Source organism: Carcharhinus amblyrhynchos, chromosome 2 (assembly GCF_965287045.1).
Source record: "Carcharhinus amblyrhynchos chromosome 2, sCarAmb.v2.hapA, whole genome shotgun sequence".
NCBI classification, from domain to species: domain Eukaryota; kingdom Metazoa; phylum Chordata; class Chondrichthyes; order Carcharhiniformes; family Carcharhinidae; genus Carcharhinus; species Carcharhinus amblyrhynchos.
In genome coordinates this window covers 146645391-146671867 of record NC_137325.1, presented here as the reverse complement: position 1 = coordinate 146671867, position 26477 = coordinate 146645391, and positions in this window count along the sequence as shown.

Here is a 26477-nt window from a genome sequence, read left to right as displayed (position 1 = left end):
CTCATCGCCACACTCCGATACCTGTTAGGTAAACTGATGGAGAATTGAACACGGCCAGTGCATCTAACCTGCACATCTTTGGACTGTAGGAGGAAACCCATGCAGACACGGGGAGAATGTGCAGACTCTATACAGACAGTAACCCAAGTCGGGAATCGAACACGGGTCCCTAGCGCTGTGAAGCAGCAGTGCTAACCACCATACCACAGTGAGAAGTAGAGAAGTACTAACTGCTCAGGAGGGGATGTCAGAGAATAGTATCACGTAAACAAAATACCTGAACAAAAACAGAAAATGCTGGAAAAACTCAGTAAGTCTGGCAGCATCCGTGGAGACAGGATAGAGCCAACGTTCCGAGTCTGGGTGACCTATCATTAACCATAGGCCATTCGGTCCATTGAGTCCGCTCTGCCATTTAATCATGGCTGATACGTTTCTCAACTCCATTCTCCTGCCTTTACTCCATAACTTTTGATCCCCTTACCAATCAAGAGCTTATCTATCTCTGCCTTAAAGACACACAATGACCCGGCTCCACAGCCCTCTGTGGCGATGAATTCGACAGATTCATCACCCTCTGGTTGAAGAAATTCCTCCTTATCTCAGTTCTAAAGCATCATCCTTCTTTCCCAAAGGAAGAAGGTGGAAGAGAGAATGTCCGGGTGCGTGGGGTCCTTAATTATCCCGGCTGCTTTGCCGAGGCAGTGGGAAGTGTAGACAGAGTCAATGGATGGGAGGCTGGTTTGTGTGATGGATTGGGCTAAATGACCTTTTGTAGTTTCTTGTGGTCTTGGGCAGAGCAGGGTCCCATACCAAACTGTGATACAACCAGAAAGAGTGCTTTCTCTGGTGCATCTGTAAAAGTTGGTGTTGTTACAATTTACTCTGAGGCTGTACCCTCAGATTCTAGTTTCTTCTACTAAAGGAAACATCTTTCCCATGTCCACTCTATCCAGGCCTTTCATAGAAACATAGAAGATACGAGCAGGAAGAGGCCATTCAGCCCTGTGAGCCTGCTCTGCCATTCATCACAATCATGGCTGATCATCCAACTCAATAGCCTAATCCTGCTTTCTCCCCTTAACCTTTGACCCCATTCACCCCAACTGCTATATCCAGCTGCCTCTTGAATACATTCAATGTTTTGGCATCAACTACTTCCTGTGGGAATGAATTCCACAGACTCACCACTCTCTGGGTGAAGAAATGTCTCCTCACCTCCGTCCTAAATGGTCCACCCTGAATCCTCAGACTGTGACCCCTGGTTCTGGACTCCCCCACCATCGGGAATATCCTCCCCGCATCTACCCTGTTTAGTCCTGTTAGAATTTTATAAGCCTCTATGAAATCCCCCCTCATTCATCTGAAAACAATCCTAACCTAGTCAATCTCTCCTTGTACGTCACTCCCGCCATCCTCAGAATCAGTCTGGTAAACCTTCACTTTGCTCCAAAGGAGACCAAAACTGCACACAGTACTCTAGCTGTGGCCTCACCAAGGCTCTGTATAATTGTAACAATACCAACTTTTACAGATGCACCACAGAAAGCATTCTTTCCGGCTGTATCACAGTTTGGTATGGGCTCCTGCTCCGCCCAATACCACAAGGAACTACAGAAGGTCATGAATGTGGCCCAACCCATTACACAAGCCAGCCTCCTGTGCATTGACTCTGTCTACACTTCCCGCTGCCTTGGAAAAGCAGCCAGAATAATTAAGAACCTCACACACCCCGGACATTCCCTCTTCCACCTTCTTCCATTGGGAAAAAGATACAAAAGTCTGAGGTCTCGTACCAACCGACTCAAGAACAGCTTCTTCCCTGCTGCTGTCAGACTTTTGAATGGACCTACCTCGCATTAAGTTGATCTTTCTCTACACCCTAGCTATGACTGCAACACTACATTCTGCACTCTCTTGTTTCCTTCTCTATGAACGGTATGCCTTGTCTGTATAGTGCGCAAGAAACAATACTTTTCACCATATGTTAATACACGTGACAATAATAAATCAAATCACATCAAATCAAAAATCTCTGCTCCTGTACCCGAAACCTCTCACTATGAAGGCCAACATACCATTTACCTTCTTTACCACCTGCTGCACCTGCACACTTACCTTCAGTGAGTGGTGCACAAGGACACCCAGATCCCACTGCACACTCCCCTCTCCCAATTTACAGCCATTCAAGTAGTAATCTGCCTCCTTGTTTTTGCTTCCAAAGTGAATAACCTCACATTTATCCAAATTATACAGCACCTGCCATTGATGTGCCCACTCATCCTTCCACCCAACTTGGTATTATCTGCAAACTCAGAGATGTTACATTTTGTTCCCTCATCCAAATCGTTGCTATATATTGTCTATAGCTGGGGTCCCAGCACCTATCTCTGTGCACCCCACTAGTTACTGCCTGCCAGTTTGAAAAGCACCCATTGATTCCTACTCTTTGTTGCCTCTCTGCAATCAGTTTTCTATCCATCTCAATACACTTCCCCCAATTCTATGTGCTTTAATCTTACATGATAATCTCTTATGCGGGACTTTGTTAAATGCTTTCCGAAAGTCCAAATATACCACATCGACTGGCTCCCCTTTGTCAACCCTACTAGTTACACTTCCAAAGAATTCCAACAGATTTGTCAAGCATGATTTATAAATCCATGCTGACTCTGTCTGATCCTGCCACTGCTTTCTAAATTCTCTGCTACAAAGTCCTCGATAATGGATTCGAGAATTTTCCTCACTACCAATGTGAGGCTTACTGGTCTATAATTCCCTGTTTTCTATCTCCCTTTTTGAATATTGGAGTGACATTCGCTACTCTCCGATCTGCAGCGACTGTCCCAGAGTCTATAGAATCCTGGACCGCCAATACATCCACTATTGTTCAAGCCTCTTCCTTAAATACTCTGGGATGTAGATTATCAGGCCCTGGGGATTTATCCGCCGTCAATCCCATCTATTTTCCCAGCTTGATTTCCTTACTAATATTGATCTCCGTCATTTCTTCCCTCTCACTAAATCTTGCATTCTTCAACATTTCTGGTATCTGGGAGGAGTGATTGACAAAGCAAAGTCAGATGGTTCCTCCCCAGAAGAACTTGAAGACTCACTTTCAGAGTCAGAAGCTGCTCTGGTTGTCAAGTGGCAGCAGTTTTTTTTCTCTCTCTTTCTCCCTGGTATTATAGAGTCTGCTGGCTCGCTGGGAGCCGGTCTCCTGGCCTTTTTGGAGTGAAAATTCTGCTGTTGGTGGATTGCAGGTTAGTACCCTAGAGCCTCCCTCTCTCTCTCTCTCGCTGGTTTTTTGGGAAGCTGTTCTGATTCCAAGTTTGTCCATGTGTGCATCAAGACAGCTGCAGCATTCAACCAAAGGACTAAGTTCCAGCATCACGTGAGCATTCATACTTTCTGTGCTAAACCTGTGCAAGGGTTTCGTATAAGGAATGTATTGTCTGAGACTATGGTGAGGCTTTAAAAATGGAAAGGAGGAGTATGCAGGGTAATAGGGAGAAAGCAGGGAATGGCTCAGGCTAAATTGCTCTTTAAAAGAGCCAGCAAGCTCAACAGACTGAACAGATTGTCACTGATCTGGGGAGATGATTGCCCTAATTGTCCACAAGAAGACAGCGACTCTCTAAGACAGAGATGTAGAGAATGTCTCGTGGGGTTGTGGCTGCTCAGTCACAGAATATTTTCAAAGCTGAGATCAATAGGTTTTGGATACGAAGAGAATGTCAGGATTTCGGAATACAGAGATTGATGGGGACAGTGTAGAGGGAGCTTTACTCTGTATCCAACCCCGTGCTGTACCTGTCCTGGGAGTGTTTGATGGGGACAGTGTAGAGGGAGCTTTACTCTGTATCTAACCCCGTGCTGTACCTGTCCTGGGAGTGTTTGATGGGGGGACAGTGTAGAGGGAGCTTTACTCTGTATCTAACCCCGTGCTGTACCTGTCCTGGGAGTGTTTGATGGGGGGCAGAGTAGAGGGAGCTTTACTCTGTATCTAACCCCGTGCTGTACCTGTCCTGGGAGTGTTTGATGGGGGGACAGTGTAGAGGGAGCTTTACTCTGTATCTAACCCCGTGCTGTACCTGTCCTGGGAGTGTTTGATGGGGACAGTGTAGAGGGAGCTTTACTCTCTATCTAACCCCGTGCTGTACCTGTCCTGGGAGGGTTTGATGGGGGGACAGTGCAGAGGGAGCTTTACTCTGTATCTAACCCCGTGCTGTACCTGTCCTGGGAGTGTTTGATGAGGGACAGTGTAGAGGGAGCTTTACTCTGTATCTAACCCCGTGCTGTACCTGTCCTGGGAGTGACTGATGGGGACAGTGTAGAGGGAGCTTTACTCTGTATCTAACCCCGTGCTGTACCTGTCCTGGGAGTGTTTGATGGGGGACAGTGTAGAGGGAGCTTTAATCTGTATCTAACCCCGTGCTGTACCTGTCCTGGGAGTGTTTGATGGGGGACAGTGTAGAGGGAGCTTTACTCTGTATCTAACCCCGTGCTGTACCTGTCCTGGGAGTGACTGATGGGGGGACAGTGCAGAGGGAGCTTTACTCTGTATCTAACCCCGTGCTGTCCCTGTCCTGGGAGTGTTTGATGGGGACAGTGTAGAGGGAGCTTTACTCTGTATCTAACCCCGTGCTGTACCTGTCCTGGGAGTGTTTGATGGGGGGACAGTGCAGAGGGAGCTTTACTCTCTATCTAACCCTGTGCTGTACCTGTCCTGGGAGTGTTTGATGGGGACAGTGTAGAGGGAGCTTTACTCTGTATCTAACCCTGTGCTGTACCTGTCCTGGGAGTGTTTGATGGGGGACAGTGTAGAGGGAGCTTTACTCTGCACGTAACTCCATAGTGGGTCAGTTCTGTTGAGTGCTGACACTGGAAGCATCGCAACTCTAACCTTCTCACTCTCTTTGAAACAGGCCAATTTGGATTTGAAGACATTTGGAAAATGAACTGAAGTCTTTTTAAATGATGTTGTAGGTTTTCCCTCAGGTTTTGCCACCCCTCCCCCACAGCTGCTCTGGGCTGTTGGACATTGTTAATGCTCATTGGTTACCTATTATTCTCTGGTGTTTGAACAGAGTGTAAATTCGGTGCTGACAAACACAGCCCCTGGAGGGATTTGGATAGGCGAGAATCTATGTGAGCTACAGTCTGGAGAAAGGAATGATTAGAATAGGGACGGTGTCCCCTGTAAACAACGGGTGGAGAGTAGTCTCCCTCTCTCACACACATAGACAGAGACACACACACACACACACACACAGACACACAGCAGTGCTGGGGGAATAGCGCTTATTAGCATTTTAATTAGAAATGGAGGGTCAAGGAGGGGATCGGGATTGCCCCAGTCCCTGTTTGAACCAGTGTAACCCCCCCCCCAAGTCCCTGTTTGAACCAGTGCAGCCCCCCCAAGTCCCTGTTTGAGCCAGTGCAGCCCCCCCCCAGTCCCTGTTTGAACCAGTGCAGCCCCCCCCCAGTCCCTGTTTGAACCAGTGCAGCCCCCCCCGAGTCCCTGTTTGAACCAGTGCAGCCCCCCCCCAGTCCCTGTTTGAACCAGTGCAGCCCCCCCAAGTCCCTGTTTGAACCAGTGCAGCCCCCCCAGTCCCTGTTTGAACCAGTGCAGCCCCCCCAAGTCCCTGTTTGAACCAGTGCAGCCCCCCCCAGTCCCTGTTTGAACCAGTGCAGCCCCCCCAGTCCCTGTTTGAACCAGTGCAGCCACCACCCCCCCAGTCCCTGTTTGAACCAGTGCAGCCCCCCCCCAGTCCCTGTTTGAACCAGTGCAGCCCCCCCCCAGCCCCTGTTTGAACCAGTGCAGCTCCCCCCCAAGTCCCTGTTTGAACCAGTGCAGCCCCCCCCAGTCCCTGTTTGAACCAGTGCAGCGCCCCCCCAGTCCCTGTTTGAACCAGTGCAGCACCCCCCCCAGTCCCTGTTTGAACCAGTGCAGCCCCCCCCCAAGTCCCTGTTTGAACCAGTGCAGCACCCCCCCAGTCCCTGTTTGAACCAGTGCAGCCCTCCCCCCCAGTCCCTGTTTGAACCAGTGCAGCCCCCCCCAGTCCCTGTTTGAACCAGTGCAGCCCCCCCCCAGTCCCTGTTTGAACCAGTGCAGCCCCCCCCAGTCCCTGTTTGAACCAGTGCAGCCCCCCCCAGTCCCTGTTTGAACCAGTGCACCCCACCCAGTCCCTGTTTGAACCAGTGCAGCCCCCCCCCAGTCCCTGTTTGAACCAGTGCAGCCCCCCCAGTCCCTGTTTGAACCAGTGCAGCCCCCCCACAGTCCCTGTTTGAACCAGTGCAGCCCCCCCAGTCCCTGTTTGAACCAGTGCAGCCCCCCCCCAGCCCCTGTTTGAGCCAGTGTAACCCCCCCCCAGTCCCTGTTTGAACCAGTGCAGCCCCCCCCAGTCCCTGTTTGAACCAGTGCACCCACCCCAGTCCCTGTTTGAGCCAGTGCAGCACCCCCCCCAGTCCCTGTTTGAGCCAGTGTAACCCCCCCCAGTCCCTGTTTGAGCCAGTGCAGCACCCCCCCAGTCCCTGTTTGAACCAGTGCAGCCCCCCCCAGTCCCTGTTTGAACCAGTGCAGCCCCCCCAGTCCCTGTTTGAGCCAGTGCAGCACCCCCCCCAGTCCCTGTTTGAACCAGTGCAGCCCCCCCAGTCCCTGTTTGAACCAGTGCAGCCCCCCCAGTCCCTGTTTGAACCAGTGCAGCCCCCCACAGTCCCTGTTTGAACCAGTGCAGCCCCCCCCCAGTCCCTGTTTGAGCCAGTGTAACCCCCCCCCAGTCCCTGTTTGAACCAGTGCAGCCCCCCCCCAGTCCCTGTTTGAACCAGTGCAGCCCCCCCAGTCCCTGTTTGAGCCAGTGTAACCCCCCCCTCCCAGTCCCTGTTTGAACCAGTGCAGCCCCCCCCCAGTCCCTGTTTGAGCCAGTGTAACCCCCCCCCCAAGTCCCTGTTTGAGCCAGTGTAACCCCCCCCCCAAGTCCCTGTTTGAGCCAGTGTAACCCCCCCCCCCAGTCCCTGTTTGAACCAGTGTAACCTCCCCCCCCCCAGTCCCTGTTTGAACCAGTGCAGTGAATGAAGTGCAGCTTCCAAAGGCAGATCACCCTGTAAACGGCAGCGCATTGAGACCCGGAACCCAGACTCAGGAGTTCCTGAATCAGCGGCTTATTCAAATCTAACTCTGTGTCTGTCCCTGCTACCCACCTGAGAATGCTCATGTGCTATCAGACTTCCAGCACCTCCTTCTCTGTAATATGTACACCATTTCCCCAAGTTCCCTAACATCCATGCTTTTCTTAACAGTAAATACTGATGAGGAATATTCATTTAGGATCTCACCCATCTCTTGTGGATCTGCACACAGATGACTTTGTTGATCCTGAAGAGATTCTACTCTCCCCCTTGTTACTCTTTTGCCCTTTATGTATTTGTAGAAGCTGTTTGGATTCTCCTTTGCCTTATCTGCCAAAGCAATCTTGTGTCCCCTTTTTGCCCTCCTGATTTCTCAACTCTATTCCTATACCCCCTATACTCTTCAAGGGATCCACTTGATCCCAGCTGCCTGTGCAAGTCATGTACCTCCTTCTTCTTCTTGACCAGGGCCTCAATATCCCGAGTATCCAGGGTTCCCTACTCCTGACAGCCTTGCCCTTCACTCAAAGAGGAATGTGTTCACACTGAATCCTGGTTAATACACTCATTCTCACTCACACTCACTCTTGCTCACTCTGACGCATGCTCACTCACACTCTCACTCACTCTCACTCACACACACTCCCTCTCATTCACATTCACTCTCACACACCTGTGCTCTCACGCTCACTCACTCTCAATCACACTCACTCACTCTCACCCTTTCATATCCTCACTCACTCTCCCACTCACTCATTCTCACTGATACTCACACATGCCCTCTCACACGCATGCTCACTCACACTCACTCTCAATCACACACTCTCTCACTTAAACTCACTCTCACGCACTCAATCTCACTCACTTTCACTCACACTTACTCTCACACTCACTCACAGTGAGGGAATGCCGCCCTGTCAGAGGGTCAGTACTGAGGGAGTGCCGCACTGTCAGAGGGTCAGTGCCGAGGGAGTGCCGCACTGTCAGAGGGTCAGTGCTGAGGGAGTGCCGCACTGTCAGAGGGTCAGTACTGAGGGAGTGCCGCACTGTCAGAGGGTCAGTGCTGAGGGAGTGCCGCACTGTCAGAGGGTCAGTGCTGAGGGAGTGCCGCACTGTCAGAGGGTCAGTGCTGAGGGAGTGCCGCACTGTCAGAGGGTCAGTGCTGAGGGAGTGCTGCAGTGTCAGAGGGTCAGTACTGAGGGAGCGCCGCACTGTCAGAGGGTCAGTGCTGAGAGAGTGCCGCACTGTCAGAGGGTCAGTGCTGAGGGAGTGCCGCAGTGTCAGAGGGTCAGTGCTGAGGGAGTGCCGCAGTGTCAGAGGGTCAGTGCTGAGGGAGTGCTGCAGTGTCAGAGGGTCAGTACTGAGGGAGCGCCGCACTGTCAGAGGGTCAGTGCTGAGGGAGTGCCGCACTGTCAGAGGGTCAGTGCTGAGGGAGTGCCGCAGTGTCAGAGGGTCAGTGCTGAGGGAGCGCCGCACTGTCAGAGGGTCAGTGCTGAGGGAGCGCCGCACTGTCAGAGGGTCAGTGCTGAGGGAGTGCTGCATTGTCAGAGGGTCAGTACTGAGGGAGCGCCGCACTGTCAGAGGGTCAGTGCTGAGGGAGTGCCGCACTGTCAGAGGGTCAGTGCTGAGGGAGTGCCGCACTGTCAGAGGGTCAGTGCTGAGGGAGCGCCGCACTGTCAGAGGGTCAGTGCTGAGGGAGTGCTGCATTGTCAGAGGGTCAGTACTGAGGGAGCGCCGCACTGTCAGAGGGTCAGTGCTGAGGGAGTGCTGCATTGTCAGAGGGTCAGTACTGAGGGAGTGCCGCACTGTCGGAGGGTCAGTGCTGAGGAAGTGCCGCACTGTCAGAGGGTCAGTGCTGAGGGAGTGCCGCACTGTCAGAGGGTCAGTGCTGAGGGAGTGCCACACTGTTGGTGAACGATTAACACAGAAATGCTGCAATGAGTGAAGAAATTGGACTTGTGACTGGAGGAAACTGATATTTCCAGGATTTAGATGAAATGTCATATTTGACAGTGGGAAAGGCAGCCTTACCTGGTCTGGGTAGAACTGAAACCAAATTGTTAAGACAAAAACTGGAGTGTAAAATACTGCAGATGCTGGAAATTTGAAATAAGAATGCAGGAAAATCTTTAGCAGCTTTCTCAGCATCTGTAGAGAGAGAAACCGAGTTAACATTTCAGTTTAGTACCATCCTGAGCTGCTATATAATCAAGTCCACAGCATGGGGAGGGGGGTGGGAGGGGGAGGATGGGGCAGAGGGGAGAGGGAACAGGACAAGAGGGAAGTTTTTAAGATGGTGTGAAGGCCAAGAGTGATTAAATAACAAAAAGAATAATTGAGCGAGGTAAGTGGTCTGGGATGGGCAGAGGGAGACAGGAGAGGTTACAGAACGAGGGGAAAATGAACGTGATGGTGAAATTCTGAAGTGCGTGTGTACTTATTTGTAGACTTACATTAACACTGCAATGAAGTTATTGTGAAAATCCTCTAGTTGCCACACTCTGGCGCCTACACTGAGGGATAATTTAGCATGGCCAATGCACCCTAACCAGCACATCCTTTGGATATTGGAGGAAACCGGAGCACCCGGAGGAAACCCAAGCAAACACGGGGAGGACGTGCAGATCTGCACAGACAGTGACCCAGGCCTGGTATTGATCCTGGGTCCCTGGCACTGTGAGGCTGTGAGGATGGATTGGGAATGGGAGCGGGTTAACCTCAGTCTATCAAGTCTGTGTCGGTGTCACTCTCCTCTTAATCTGAAGCAGCTTCACTTCCAGTTCTCGTTGATTGGGTTCTATATTAATCTCCCCCACCCCCCACCCCCCCCACCCACCCCCCCCCCACCCCTCTAGTTAACGGTGCCCAGTCATCCTCTGGAGTTGCAGGTGTGACAGGGAGTCAAGGCAATTTCCCTGGGTTGTGGGGGAAGCTGGAGCGGTGAGAATCGCCCCCCCCAACACCCCCGCAGTCAGCAGCTGGCCATTCTGTAATTTCTCTCCGCAGTGAGATCTCGCTGTGCGCTGGGATGTCACCTGGCAGATGTGATCGTCCAGACCTCATCAGACTCCTGAGCTGGTGAGCGAGGATTCCACATGTGTCTCCCTTCCCCGTGTCTCCCCACCCCTACATCAACCCCTCGCTTGTAATTAGCCCTCGTTCGCAGCCCAGGACTGCGAGCCCCAGACACCCAAGGCTGTTTGCATCTGCTGTGAGTCAGCTGGGCAAAGTCTCCTGTGACACCTAAACTTTCTAATTCAGCATTACATTAACAGTATTGATTAACATATGTGTCACAATCAAACTGCCATTGCCGGTTCCTTTAACTGCAGTACAAAACGCCACGTCTGACCGCAGGATGAACTCTGTGACTGAGTGACACAGTCACAGGTAACGCCAGGTCACTGCCCCTATCGCAGAGACTGTGTCTGACAGGGAATAACACCAGATTCTCCAGGCGAGGGAGAAGACAGCAGAGAGACTTCAAATCAGCGAGAAGCGACGGGGGCTCCGACGTGGCAGAGAGTTTTATCACTCACTGTTACAGGGATTACCACAGAGATTTAGCACCAGAACACCAGAAGGAGTGTGCAACCGAACAGAGAGTCACTGGTTGTGGCGGCGTCAGAGTCTAGAAGTCTTAGATTATCTTCGATCATAGAAATCTCAGAGTCACAGAAATCTTAGAGAATTAATGTGAGGAGGATATCAAGTTACAGTGAGGGGTGTGGGGTATATCAGTGTTACAGTGAGGGGTGTGGGGTATATCAGTGTTACAGTGAGGGGTGTGGGGTATATCAGTGTTACAGTGAGGGGTGTGGGGTATATCAGTGTTACAGTGAGGGGTGTGGGATATATCAGAGTGTTACAGTGAGGGGTGTGGGGTATATCAGAGTTACAGTGAGGGGTGTGGGATATATCAGTGTTACAGTGAGGGGTGTGGGATATATCAGAGTGTTACAGTGAGGGGTGTGGGGTATATCAGAGTTACAGTGAGGGGTGTGGGATATATCAGTGTTACAGTGAGGGGTGTGGGGTATATCAGAGTGTTACGGTGAGGGGTGTGGGGTATATCAGAGTGTTACGGTGAGGGGTGTGGGGTATATCAGTGTGTTACAGTGAGGGGTGTGGGGTATATCAGAGTGTTACAGTGAGGGGTGTGGGGTATATCAGAGTGTTACAGTGAGGGGTGTGGGGTATATCAGAGTGTTACAGTGAGGGGTGTGCGGTATATCAGTGTTACAGTGAGGGGTGTGGGATATATCAGTGTTACAGTGAGGGGTGTGGGGTATATCAGAGTGTTACAGTGAGGGGTGTGGGGTATATCAGAGTGTTACAGTGAGGGGTGTGGGGTATATCAGAGTGTCACAGTGAGAGGTGTGGGGTATATCAGTGTTACAGTGAGGGGTGTGGGGTATATCAGAGTGTTACAGTGAGGGGTGTGGGGTATATCAGTGTTACAGTGAGGGGTGTGGGGTATATCAGTGTTACAGTGAGGGGTGTGGGTTATATCAGTGTTACAGTGAGGGGTGTGGGGTATATCAGTGTTACAGTGAGGGGTGTGGGGTATATCAGTGTTACAGTGAGGGGTGTGGGGTATATCAGAGTGTTATAGTGAGGGGTGTGGGGTATATCAGTGTGTTACAGTGAGGGGTGTGGGGTATATCAGTGTTACAGTGAGGCGTGTGGGGTATATCAGTGTTACAGTGAGGGGTGTGGGGTATATCAGTGTTACAGCGAGGGGTGTGGGGTATATCAGAGTTACAGTGAGGGGTGTGGGGTATATCAGAGTTACAGTGAGGGGTGTGGAGCATATCAGTGTGTTACAGTGAGGGGTGTGGGGTATATCAGAGTGTTACAGTGAGGGGTGTGGGGTATATCAGAGTGTTACAGTGAGGGGTGTGGGGTATATCAGTGTTACAGTGAGGGGTGTGGGGTATATCAGTGTTACAGTGAGGGGTGTGGGGTATATCAGTGTTACAGTGAGGGGTGTGGGATATATCAGTGTTACAGTGAGGGGTGTGGGGTATATCAGAGTGTTACAGTGAGGCGTGTGGGGTATATCAGAGTGTTACAGTGAGGGGTGTGGGGTATATCAGAGTGTCACAGTGAGGGGTGTGGGGTATATCAGTGTTACAGTGAGGGGTGTGGGGTATATCAGTGTTACAGTGAGGGGTGTGGGGTATGTCAGTGTTACAGTGAGGGGTGTGGGGTATATCAGAGTGTTACAGTGAGGGGTGTGGGGGTATATCAGAGTGTTACAGTGAGGGGAGTGGGGTATATCAGAGTGTCACAGTGAGGGGTGTGGGGTATATCAGTGTTACAGTGAGGGGTGTGGGGTATATCAGTGTTACAGTGAGGGGTGTGGGGTATATCAGTGTTACAGTGAGGGGTGTGGGGTATATCAGTGTTACAGTGAGGTGTGTGGGGTATATCAGTGTTACAGTGAGGGGTGTGGGGTATATCAGTGTTAGAGTGAGGGGTGTGGGGTATATCAGTGTTAGAGTGAGGGGTGTGGGGTATATCAGTGTTACAGCGAGGGGTGTGGGGTATATCAGTGTTACAGTGAGGGGTGTGGGGTATATCAGTGTTATAGTGAGGGGTGTGGGGTATATCAGTGTTACAGTGAGGGGTGTGGGGTATATCAGTGTTATAGTGAGGGGTGTGGGATATATCAGTGTTACAGTGAGGGGTGTGGGGTATAGAACATAGAACATAGAACATTACAGCGCAGAACAGGCCCTTCGGCCCACGATGTTGAAGGTCGGTGGTGTTGTGGATGATCTGGAAGGATGGCAAAAGTTGCAGCAGGACATAGATAGGATGCAGGACTGGGCGGAGAAGTGGCAGATGGACTTCAACGCGGATAAATGTGTAGTCGTCCATTTTGGCAGAACCAACGGGATGAACGAGTACACTATCAAGGGCAGACGTCTGAGTAGTGTTGAGGAGCAGAAGGATCTTGGGGTCCGGGTCCACAGGACTCTTAAATCGGCCTCGCAGGTGGAGGAGGTGGTCAAGAAGGCGTATGGTGTACTGGCCTTCATTAATCGAGGGATTGAGTTTAGGAGTCGGGAGGTAATGCTGGAACTTTATAAGACCCTTGTCAGGCCTCATTTGGAGTATTGTGCGCAGTTCTGGTCGCCTCACTATAGGAAAGATGTAGAAGCTATTGAAAGGGTGCAGAGGAGATTTACAAGGATGTTGCCTGGACTGGGAGGCATGCCTTATGAAGTTAGGTTGAGGGAGCTGGGACTCTTTTCCCTGGAGAGACGAAGGTTGAGAGGCGACCTGATAGAAGTTTACAAAATGTTGAGAGGAATAGATAGGGTGGACTCTCAGAGGCTATTTCCCCGGTTTGAAATGGTCGCTACGAGAGGACACAGATTTAAGGTGCGGGGAGGGAGGTTCAGAAGTGATGTTAGGGGTAAGTTTTTCACTCAGAGGGTGGTGAGTGAATGGAATCGGCTGCCGTCAGTGGTGGTGGAGGCGAACTCGCTGGGGTCTTTTAAAAGACTTCTGGATGAGTATATGGGGTTTAATGAGATTGAGGGTTATAGATAGGTCTGTAGGTTGGTAGGTGATGTGATCGGCGCAACTTGTGGGCCGAAGGGCCTGTTTGTGCTGTAGTGTTCTATGTTCTATGTTCTATGTTGCGCCGACCAGTTAAAAAACAATGACCCACTAACCTAAACCAATCCCTTTTCGTCCATAAACCTATCCACGGATCTCTTAAACGCCCCCAAACTAGGCGCATTTACAACTGCAGCAGGCAGGGCATTCCAATCCCTCACCACCCGCTGGGTAAAGAACCTTCCCCTGACATCCGTCCTATAACTACCACCCCTTAATTTAAACATAGAACATAGAACATAGAACATTACAGCGCAGAACAGGCCCTTCGGCCCACGATGTTGCGCTGACCAGTTTTTTTTTAAAAAAAAACACTGACCCACTAATCTAAACCAATCCTTTTTCGTCCATAAACCTATCCACAGATCTCTTAAACGCCCCCAAACTAGGCGCATTTACAACCGCAGCAGGCAGGGCATTCCAATCCCTCACCACCCTCTGGGTAAAGAACCTACCCCTGACATCCGTCCTATAACTACCCCCCCTTAATTTAAAGCCATGCCCCCTCGTGCTAGCATTCTCCATCCGAGGAAAAAGGCTATCACTATCCACCCTATCTAAACCTCTAATCATCTTATATGTTTCAATAAGATCCCATCTAAGCCGCCTTCTTTCTAGCGAAAACAACCCCAAATCCCTCAGTCTCTCCTCATAGGACCTCCCCTCCATACCAGGCAACATCCTGGTAAACCTCCTCTGCACCCTCTCCAAAGCCTCCACATCCTTCCTGTAATGTGGGGACCAGAACTGCACACAGTACTCCAAGTGCGGCCACACCAGAGTTGTGTACAGTTGCAACATGACGCTGCGACTCCTAAATTCAATCCCCCTACCAATAAACGCCAAGACACCGTATGCCTTCTTAACAACCTTATCTACATGATTCCCAACTTTCAGGGATCTATGTACACATACACCTAGATCCCTCTGTTCATCCACACTATTCAAAGTCCTCCCGTTAGCCCTATACTCGACACATCTGTTATTCCTACCAAAGTGAATTACCTCACACTTCTCCACATTAAACTTCATCCGCCACCTCTTGGCCCAGCTCTGCAACCTGTCTAAGTCTCCCTGCAAACTGTGACACCCTTCCTCACAATCTACCACACCTCCGACTTTGGTGTCATCAGCAAATTTACTAATCCACCCAACTATACCCTCATCCAGATCATTAATAAAAATTACAAACAGCAGTGGCCCCAAAACAAATCCCTGAGGCACACCACTCGTAACCGAACTCCATGACGAATATTTATCATCAACCACCACCCTCTGTCTCCTATCTGCTAGCCAATTCCTGATCCAATTAACTAAATCACCCTCAATCCCATACATCTGCATTTTCTGCAGAAGCCTACCATGGTGAACCTTATCAAACACCTTACTAAAATCCATATATACCACGTCAACTGCCTTACCCCCATCCACCTCTTTGGTCACTTTCTCAAAAAACTCAATAAGGTTAGTAAGGCACGACCTACCCGACACAAAACCATGCTGACTATCTCCAATCAATTCATTACTCTCCAAATAACTATAAATCCTATCCCTAATAATTTTTTCTAAAACCTTGCCCACAACAGAAGTAAGACTCACCGGTCTATAATTCCCGGGGAAGTCTCTGTTCCCCTTCTTAAACAACAGGACAACATTCGCTATCCTCCAATCTTCCGGTACTATACCTGAGACCAACGACGACCTGAAGATCAGAGCCAGAGGCTCTGCAATCACCTCTCTTGCCTCCCAGAGAATCCTAGGGTAAATCCCATCCAGACCAGGGGACTTATCTATTTTCAAACCCTCAAGAATATCCAGCACATCCCCCTTATCAACTGCAATACTGTCTATTTTACACCCCTGCAACCCAGTGTCCTCCTCAGCTATATCCATGTCCCCCTGCGTGAACACCGAAGAGAAATATTGGTTCAATGCCTCTCCAATCTCTTCCGGTTCCACACACAACTTCCCTCTGCTGTCTGTAACTGGCCCTAATCTTGCCCTAACCAACCTTCTGTTCTTGACATACCTATAGAACGCCTTAGGATTCTCCTTAATCCTATCAGCCAAAGTCTTCTCATGTCCTCTTTTAGCCCTTCTTAACTCACTCTTCAACTCCCTCCTAGCCAATCTAAAGCTTTCTAGTGCACTACCTGAGCCCTCAAGTCTCATCCGAACATAAGCCTCCTTTTTCTTTTTAACCAACGAATCAACTTTTTTAGTGCACCACGGTTCCCTAGCCCTACCAATTCCTCCTTGCCTGACAGGGACATACCTATCACAGACTCGCAGTAGCTGCTCCTTGAAAAAACTCCACATTACGGACGTTCCCAGTCCCTGTAATCTCCTAGTCCAACCTATGCTTCCTAATTCTCTCCTAATAGCCTCATAATTACCCTTCCCCCAGCTAAAACTACTGTCCCGAGGTTCATGCCTATCCCTTTCCAGCACTAAGGTGAACGTAACCGAATTGTGGTCACTATCACCAAAATGCACACCAACTTCCAAGTCTAGCATCTGGTCTGGCTCATTTCCCAGCACCAAATCCAATATAGCCTCACCTCTAGTTGGCCTATCTACATACTGAGTCAAAAAACCTTCCTGCACGCTTTGTACAAAAACTGACCCCTCTAACGAGCTAGAGCTATAACAATTCCAATCAATATTAGTAAAGTTAAAGTCCCCCATAACAATTACCCTATTACTTTCACTCCTAACCAGGATCGTCTCTGCAATCCTTTCCTCAACCTCTCTAGAACTTTTAGGAGGTCTATAAAAGACTCCCAACAGGGTGACCTCTCCTCTACTATTTCTAATCTCCGCCCATACTACCTCAACAGACAAGTCCTCATCAAACTTCCTCTCTGACACTGTGATACAGTCCTTGACTAATAATGCTACCCCTCCCCCCCTTCTACCTCCTTCTCTACTCCGACTAAAGCATTTGAACCCCGGGACCTGCAACAACCATTCCTGACCCTGCTCTATCCATGTCTCTGAAATGGCCACAACATCAAAGTCCCAGAGTATATCAATGTTACAGTGTGGGGGGTGGGATGTATCAGAGTTACAGTGAGGGGTGTGGGACATATCAGTGTTACAGTGAGGGGTGTCGGGTATATAAGTGTTACAGGGAGGCGTGTGGGGTATATCAGAGTTACAGTGAGGGGTGTGGGATATATCAGAGTTACAGTGAGGGGTGTGGGGTATATCAGTGTTACAGTGAGGGGTGTGGGGTATATCAGAGTTACAGTGAGGGGTGTGGGGTATATCAGTGTTACAGTGAGGGGTGTGGGGTATATCAGTGTTACAGTGAGGGGTGTGGGATATATCAGTGTTACAGTGAGGGGTGTGGGGTATATCAGAGTTACAGTGAGGGGTGTGGGGTATATCAGTGTTACAGTGAGGGGTGTGGGGTATATCAGTGTTACAGTGAGGGGTGTGGGATATATCAGTGTTACAGTGAGGGGTGTGGGGTATATCAGTGTTACAGTGAGGGGTGTGGGGTATATCAGAGTGTTACAGTGAGGGGTGTGGGGTATATCAGTGTGACAGTGAGGGGTGTGGGGTATATCAGTGTTACAGTGAGGGGTGTAGGGTGTATCAGTGTTACAGTGAGGGGTGTGGGATATATCAGTGTGTTACAGTGAGGGGTGTGGGATATATCAGTGTTACAGTGAGGGGTGTGGGGTACATCAGTGTTACAGTGGCGGGTGTGGGGTATATCAGTGTTACAGTGAGGGTTGTGGGGTATATCAGTGTTACAGTGAGGGGTGTGGGGTATATCAGTGTTACAGTGAGGGGCGTGGGATATATCAGTGTTACAGTGAGGGTTGTGGGGTATATCAGTGTTACAGTGACGAGTGTGGGGTATATCAGTGTTACAGTGAGGGTTGTGGGGTATATCAGTGTTACAGTGAGCGGTGTGGGGTATATCAGTGTTACAGTGAGGGGTGTGGGGTATATCAGAGTGTTACAGTGAGGGGTGTGGGGTATATCAGTGTGACAGTGAGGGGTGTGGGGTATATCAGTGTTACAGTGAGGGGTGTAGGGTGTATCAGTGTTACAGTGAGGGGTGTGGGATATATCAGTGTGTTACAGTGAGGGGTGTGGGATATATCAGTGTTACAGTGAGGGGTGTGGGGTATATCAGTGTTACAGTGGCGGGTGTGGGGTATATCAGAGTGTTACAGTGAGGGGTGTGGGATATATCAGAGTGTTACAGTGAGGGGTGTCGGGTATATCAGAGTTACAGTGAGGGGTTTGGGATATATCAGTGTTACAGTGAGAGCTGTGGGGTATATCAGAGTTACAGTGAGGGGTGTGGGGTATATCAGTGTTACAGTGAGGGATGTGGGATATATCAGTGTTAGAGTGAGGGGTGTGGGGTATATCAGAGTGTTACAGTGAGGGGTGTGGGGTATATCAGTGTGACAGTGAGGGGTGTGGGATATATCAGTGTTACAGTGAGGGGTGTGGGGTATATCAGTGTTACAGTGGCGGGTGTGGGGTATATCAGAGTGTTACAGTGAGGGGTGTGGGATATATCAGAGTGTTACAGTGAGGGGTGTCGGGTATATCAGAGTTACAGTGAAGGGTTTGGGATATATCAGTGTTACAGTGAGAGCTGCGGGGTATATCAGAGTTACAGTGAGGGGTGTGGGGTATATCAGTGTTACAGTGAGGGGTGTGGGATATATCAGAGTGTTACAGTGAGGGGTGTGGGATATATCAGTGTTACAGTGAGGGGTGTGGGGTATATCAGTGTTACAGTGGCGGGTGTGGGGTATATCAGTGTTACAGTGAGGGTTGTGGGGTATATCAGTGTTACAGTGAGGGGTGTGGGGTATATCAGTGTTACAGTGAGGGGTGTGGGGTATATCAGTGTTACAGTGAGGGGCGTGGGATATATCAGTGTTACAGTGAGGGTTGTGGGGTATATCAGTGTTACAGTGACGAGTGTGGGGTATATCAGTGTTACAGTGAGGGTTGTGGGGTATATCAGTGTTACAGTGAGGGGTGTGGGATATATCAGAGTGTTACAGTGAGGGGTGTGGGGTATATCAGAGTGTTACAGTGAGGGGTGTGGGGTATATCAGTGTGACAGTGAGGGGTGTGGGGTATATCAGAGTTACAGTGAGGGGTGTGGGGTATATCAGTGTTACAGTGAGGGATGTGGGATATATCAGTGTTAGAGTGAGGGGTGTGGGGTATATCAGAGTGTTACAGTGAGGGGTGTGGGGTATATCAGTGTGACAGTGAGGGGTGTGGGATATATCAGTGTTACAGTGAGGGGTGTGGGGTATATCAGTGTTACAGTGGCGGGTGTGGGGTATATCAGAGTGTTACAGTGAGGGGTGTGGGATATATCAGTGTGTTACAGTGAGGGGTGTGGGATATATCAGTGTTACAGTGAGGGGTGTGGGGTATATCAGTGTTACAGTGGCGGGTGTGGGGTATATCAGAGTGTTACAGTGAGGGGTGTGGGATATATCAGAGTGTTACAGTGAGGGGTGTGGGATATATCAGAGTGTTACAGTGAGGGGTGTCGGGTATATCAGAGTTACAGTGAGGGGTTTGGGATATATCAGTGTTACAGTGAGAGCTGTGGGGTATATCAGAGTTACAGTGAGGGGTGTGGGGTATATCAGTGTTACAGTGAGGGATGTGGGATATATCAGTGTTAGAGTGAGGGGTGTGGGGTATATCAGAGTGTTACAGTGAGGGGTGTGGGGTATATCAGTGTGACAGTGAGGGGTGTGGGGTATATCAGTGTTACAGTGAGGGGTGTGGGATATATCAGTGTTACAGTGAGAGCTGTGGGGTATATCAGAGTTACAGTGAGGGGTGTGGGGTATATCAGAGTTACAGTGAGGGGTGTGGAGCATATCAGTGTGTTACAGTGAGGGGTGTGGGGTATATCAGAGTGTTACAGTGAGGGGTGTGGGGTATATCAGAGTGTTACAGTGAGGGGTGTGGGGTATATCAGTGTTACAGTGAGGGGTGTGGGGTATATCAGTGTTACAGTGAGGGGTGTGGGGTATATCAGTGTTACAGTGAGGGGTGTGGGATATATCAGTGTTACAGTGAGGGGTGTGGGGTATATCAGAGTGTTACAGTGAGGCGTGTGGGGTATATCAGAGTGTTACAGTGAGGGGTGTGGGGTATATCAGAGTGTCACAGTGAGGGGTGTGGGGTATATCAGTGTTACAGTGAGGGGTGTGGGGTATATCAGTGTTACAGTGAGGGGTGTGGGGTATGTCAGTGTTACAGTGAGGGGTGTGGGGTATATCAGAGTGTTACAGTGAGGGGTGTGGGGGTATATCAGAGTGTTACAGTGAGGGGAGTGGGGTATATCAGAGTGTCACAGTGAGGGGTGTGGGGTATATCAGTGTTACAGTGAGGGGTGTGGGGTATATCAGTGTTACAGTGAGGGGTGTGGGGTATATCAGTGTTACAGTGAGGGGTGTGGGGTATATCAGTGTTACAGTGAGGTGTGTGGGGTATATCAGTGTTACAGTGAGGGGTGTGGGGTATATCAGTGTTAGAGTGAGGGGTGTGGGGTATATCAGTGTTAGAGTGAGGGGTGTGGGGTATATCAGTGTTACAGCGAGGGGTGTGGGGTATATCAGTGTTACAGTGAGGGGTGTGGGGTATATCAGTGTTATAGTGAGGGGTGTGGGGTATATCAGTGTTACAGTGAGGGGTGTGGGGTATATCAGTGTTATAGTGAGGGGTGTGGGATATATCAGTGTTACAGTGAGGGGTGTGGGGTATAGAACATAGAACATAGAACATTACAGCGCAGAACAGGCCCTTCGGCCCACGATGTTGAAGGTCGGTGGTGTTGTGGATGATCTGGAAGGATGGCAAAAGTTGCAGCAGGACATAGATAGGATGCAGGACTGGGCGGAGAAGTGGCAGATGGACTTCAACGCGGATAAATGTGTAGTCGTCCATTTTGGCAGAACCAACGGGATGAACGAGTACACTATCAAGGGCAGACGTCTGAGTAGTGTTGAGGAGCAGAAGGATCTTGGGGTCCGGGTCCACAGGACTCTTAAATCGGCCTCGCAGGTGGAGGAGGTGGTCAAGAAGGCGTATGGTGTACTGGCCTTCATTAATCGAGGGATTGAGTTTAGGAGTCGGGAGGTAATGCTGGAACTTTATAAGACCCTTGTCAGGCCTCATTTGGAGTATTGTGCGCAGTTCTGGTCGCCTCACTATAGGAAAGATGTAGAAGCTATTGAAAGGGTGCAGAGGAGATTTACAAGGATGTTGCCTGGACTGGGAGGCATGCCTTATGAAGTTAGGTTGAGGGAGCTGGGACTCTTTTCCCTGGAGAGACGAAGGTTGAGAGGCGACCTGATAGAAGTTTACAAAATGTTGAGAGGAATAGATAGGGTGGACTCTCAGAGGCTATTTCCCCGGTTTGAAATGGTCGCTACGAGAGGACACAGATTTAAGGTGCGGGGAGGGAGGTTCAGAAGTGATGTTAGGGGTAAGTTTTTCACTCAGAGGGTGGTGAGTGAATGGAATCGGCTGCCGTCAGTGGTGGTGGAGGCGAACTCGCTGGGGTCTTTTAAAAGACTTCTGGATGAGTATATGGGGTTTAATGAGATTGAGGGTTATAGATAGGTCTGTAGGTTGGTAGGTGATGTGATCGGCGCAACTTGTGGGCCGAAGGGCCTGTTTGTGCTGTAGTGTTCTATGTTCTATGTTCTATGTTGCGCCGACCAGTTAAAAAACAATGACCCACTAACCTAAACCAATCCCTTTTCGTCCATAAACCTATCCACGGATCTCTTAAACGCCCCCAAACTAGGCGCATTTACAACTGCAGCAGGCAGGGCATTCCAATCCCTCACCACCCGCTGGGTAAAGAACCTTCCCCTGACATCCGTCCTATAACTACCACCCCTTAATTTAAACATAGAACATAGAACATAGAACATTACAGCGCAGAACAGGCCCTTCGGCCCACGATGTTGCGCTGACCAGTTTTTTTTTAAAAAAAAACACTGACCCACTAATCTAAACCAATCCTTTTTCGTCCATAAACCTATCCACAGATCTCTTAAACGCCCCCAAACTAGGCGCATTTACAACCGCAGCAGGCAGGGCATTCCAATCCCTCACCACCCTCTGGGTAAAGAACCTACCCCTGACATCCGTCCTATAACTACCCCCCCTTAATTTAAAGCCATGCCCCCTCGTGCTAGCATTCTCCATCCGAGGAAAAAGGCTATCACTATCCACCCTATCTAAACCTCTAATCATCTTATATGTTTCAATAAGATCCCATCTAAGCCGCCTTCTTTCTAGCGAAAACAACCCCAAATCCCTCAGTCTCTCCTCATAGGACCTCCCCTCCATACCAGGCAACATCCTGGTAAACCTCCTCTGCACCCTCTCCAAAGCCTCCACATCCTTCCTGTAATGTGGGGACCAGAACTGCACACAGTACTCCAAGTGCGGCCACACCAGAGTTGTGTACAGTTGCAACATGACGCTGCGACTCCTAAATTCAATCCCCCTACCAATAAACGCCAAGACACCGTATGCCTTCTTAACAACCTTATCTACATGATTCCCAACTTTCAGGGATCTATGTACACATACACCTAGATCCCTCTGTTCATCCACACTATTCAAAGTCCTCCCGTTAGCCCTATACTCGACACATCTGTTATTCCTACCAAAGTGAATTACCTCACACTTCTCCACATTAAACTTCATCCGCCACCTCTTGGCCCAGCTCTGCAACCTGTCTAAGTCTCCCTGCAAACTGTGACACCCTTCCTCACAATCTACCACACCTCCGACTTTGGTGTCATCAGCAAATTTACTAATCCACCCAACTATACCCTCATCCAGATCATTAATAAAAATTACAAACAGCAGTGGCCCCAAAACAAATCCCTGAGGCACACCACTCGTAACCGAACTCCATGACGAATATTTATCATCAACCACCACCCTCTGTCTCCTATCTGCTAGCCAATTCCTGATCCAATTAACTAAATCACCCTCAATCCCATACATCTGCATTTTCTGCAGAAGCCTACCATGGTGAACCTTATCAAACACCTTACTAAAATCCATATATACCACGTCAACTGCCTTACCCCCATCCACCTCTTTGGTCACTTTCTCAAAAAACTCAATAAGGTTAGTAAGGCACGACCTACCTGACACAAAACCATGCTGACTATCTCCAATCAATTCATTACTCTCCAAATAACTATAAATCCTATCCCTAATAATTTTTTCTAAAACCTTGCCCACAACAGAAGTAAGACTCACCGGTCTATAATTCCCGGGGAAGTCTCTGTTCCCCTTCTTAAACAACAGGACAACATTCGCTATCCTCCAATCTTCCGGTACTATACCTGAGACCAACGACGACCTGAAGATCAGAGCCAGAGGCTCTGCAATCACCTCTCTTGCCTCCCAGAGAATCCTAGGGTAAATCCCATCCAGACCAGGGGACTTATCTATTTTCAAACCCTCAAGAATATCCAGCACATCCCCCTTATCAACTGCAATACTGTCTATTTTACACCCCTGCAACCCAGTGTCCTCCTCAGCTATATCCATGTCCCCCTGCGTGAACACCGAAGAGAAATATTGGTTCAATGCCTCTCCAATCTCTTCCGGTTCCACACACAACTTCCCTCTGCTGTCTGTAACTGGCCCTAATCTTGCCCTAACCAACCTTCTGTTCTTGACATACCTATAGAACGCCTTAGGATTCTCCTTAATCCTATCAGCCAAAGTCTTCTCATGTCCTCTTTTAGCCCTTCTTAACTCACTCTTCAACTCCCTCCTAGCCAATCTAAAGCTTTCTAGTGCACTACCTGAGCCCTCAAGTCTCATCCGAACATAAGCCTCCTTTTTCTTTTTAACCAACGAATCAACTTTTTTAGTGCACCACGGTTCCCTAGCCCTACCAATTCCTCCTTGCCTGACAGGGACATACCTATCACAGACTCGCAGTAGCTGCTCCTTGAAAAAACTCCACATTACGGACGTTCCCAGTCCCTGTAATCTCCTAGTCCAACCTATGCTTCCTAATTCTCTCCTAATAGCCTCATAATTACCCTTCCCCCAGCTAAAACTACTGTCCCGAGGTTCATGCCTATCCCTTTCCAGCACTAAGGTGAACGTAACCGAATTGTGGTCACTATCACCAAAATGCACACCAACTTCCAAGTCTAGCATCTGGTCTGGCTCATTTCCCAGCACCAAATCCAATATAGCCTCACCTCTAGTTGGCCTATCTACATACTGAGTCAAAAAACCTTCCTGCACGCTTTGTACAAAAACTGACCCCTCTAACGAGCTAGAGCTATAACAATTCCAATCAATATTAGTAAAGTTAAAGTCCCCCATAACAATTACCCTATTACTTTCACTCCTAACCAGGATCGTCTCTGCAATCCTTTCCTCAACCTCTCTAGAACTTTTAGGAGGTCTATAAAAGACTCCCAACAGGGTGACCTCTCCTCTACTATTTCTAATCTCCGCCCATACTACCTCAACAGACAAGTCCTCATCAAACTTCCTCTCTGACACTGTGATACAGTCCTTGACTAATAATGCTACCCCTCCCCCCCTTCTACCTCCTTCTCTACTCCGACTAAAGCATTTGAACCCCGGGACCTGCAACAACCATTCCTGACCCTGCTCTATCCATGTCTCTGAAATGGCCACAACATCAAAGTCCCAGAGTATATCAATGTTACAGTGTGGGGGGTGGGATGTATCAGAGTTACAGTGAGGGGTGTGGGACATATCAGTGTTACAGTGAGGGGTGTCGGGTATATAAGTGTTACAGGGAGGCGTGTGGGGTATATCAGAGTTACAGTGAGGGGTGTGGGATATATCAGAGTTACAGTGAGGGGTGTGGGGTATATCAGTGTTACAGTGAGGGGTGTGGGGTATATCAGAGTTACAGTGAGGGGTGTGGGGTATATCAGTGTTACAGTGAGGGGTGTGGGGTATATCAGTGTTACAGTGAGGGGTGTGGGATATATCAGTGTTACAGTGAGGGGTGTGGGGTATATCAGAGTTACAGTGAGGGGTGTGGGGTATATCAGTGTTACAGTGAGGGGTGTGGGGTATATCAGTGTTACAGTGAGGGGTGTGGGATATATCAGTGTTACAGTGAGGGGTGTGGGGTATATCAGTGTTACAGTGAGGGGTGTGGGGTATATCAGAGTGTTACAGTGAGGGGTGTGGGGTATATCAGTGTGACAGTGAGGGGTGTGGGGTATATCAGTGTTACAGTGAGGGGTGTAGGGTGTATCAGTGTTACAGTGAGGGGTGTGGGATATATCAGTGTGTTACAGTGAGGGGTGTGGGATATATCAGTGTTACAGTGAGGGGTGTGGGGTACATCAGTGTTACAGTGGCGGGTGTGGGGTATATCAGTGTTACAGTGAGGGTTGTGGGGTATATCAGTGTTACAGTGAGGGGTGTGGGGTATATCAGTGTTACAGTGAGGGGCGTGGGATATATCAGTGTTACAGTGAGGGTTGTGGGGTATATCAGTGTTACAGTGACGAGTGTGGGGTATATCAGTGTTACAGTGAGGGTTGTGGGGTATATCAGTGTTACAGTGAGCGGTGTGGGGTATATCAGTGTTACAGTGAGGGGTGTGGGGTATATCAGAGTGTTACAGTGAGGGGTGTGGGGTATATCAGTGTGACAGTGAGGGGTGTGGGGTATATCAGTGTTACAGTGAGGGGTGTAGGGTGTATCAGTGTTACAGTGAGGGGTGTGGGATATATCAGTGTGTTACAGTGAGGGGTGTGGGATATATCAGTGTTACAGTGAGGGGTGTGGGGTATATCAGTGTTACAGTGGCGGGTGTGGGGTATATCAGAGTGTTACAGTGAGGGGTGTGGGATATATCAGAGTGTTACAGTGAGGGGTGTCGGGTATATCAGAGTTACAGTGAGGGGTTTGGGATATATCAGTGTTACAGTGAGAGCTGTGGGGTATATCAGAGTTACAGTGAGGGGTGTGGGGTATATCAGTGTTACAGTGAGGGATGTGGGATATATCAGTGTTAGAGTGAGGGGTGTGGGGTATATCAGAGTGTTACAGTGAGGGGTGTGGGGTATATCAGTGTGACAGTGAGGGGTGTGGGATATATCAGTGTTACAGTGAGGGGTGTGGGGTATATCAGTGTTACAGTGGCGGGTGTGGGGTATATCAGAGTGTTACAGTGAGGGGTGTGGGATATATCAGAGTGTTACAGTGAGGGGTGTCGGGTATATCAGAGTTACAGTGAAGGGTTTGGGATATATCAGTGTTACAGTGAGAGCTGCGGGGTATATCAGAGTTACAGTGAGGGGTGTGGGGTATATCAGTGTTACAGTGAGGGGTGTGGGATATATCAGAGTGTTACAGTGAGGGGTGTGGGATATATCAGTGTTACAGTGAGGGGTGTGGGGTATATCAGTGTTACAGTGGCGGGTGTGGGGTATATCAGTGTTACAGTGAGGGTTGTGGGGTATATCAGTGTTACAGTGAGGGGTGTGGGGTATATCAGTGTTACAGTGAGGGGTGTGGGGTATATCAGTGTTACAGTGAGGGGCGTGGGATATATCAGTGTTACAGTGAGGGTTGTGGGGTATATCAGTGTTACAGTGACGAGTGTGGGGTATATCAGTGTTACAGTGAGGGTTGTGGGGTATATCAGT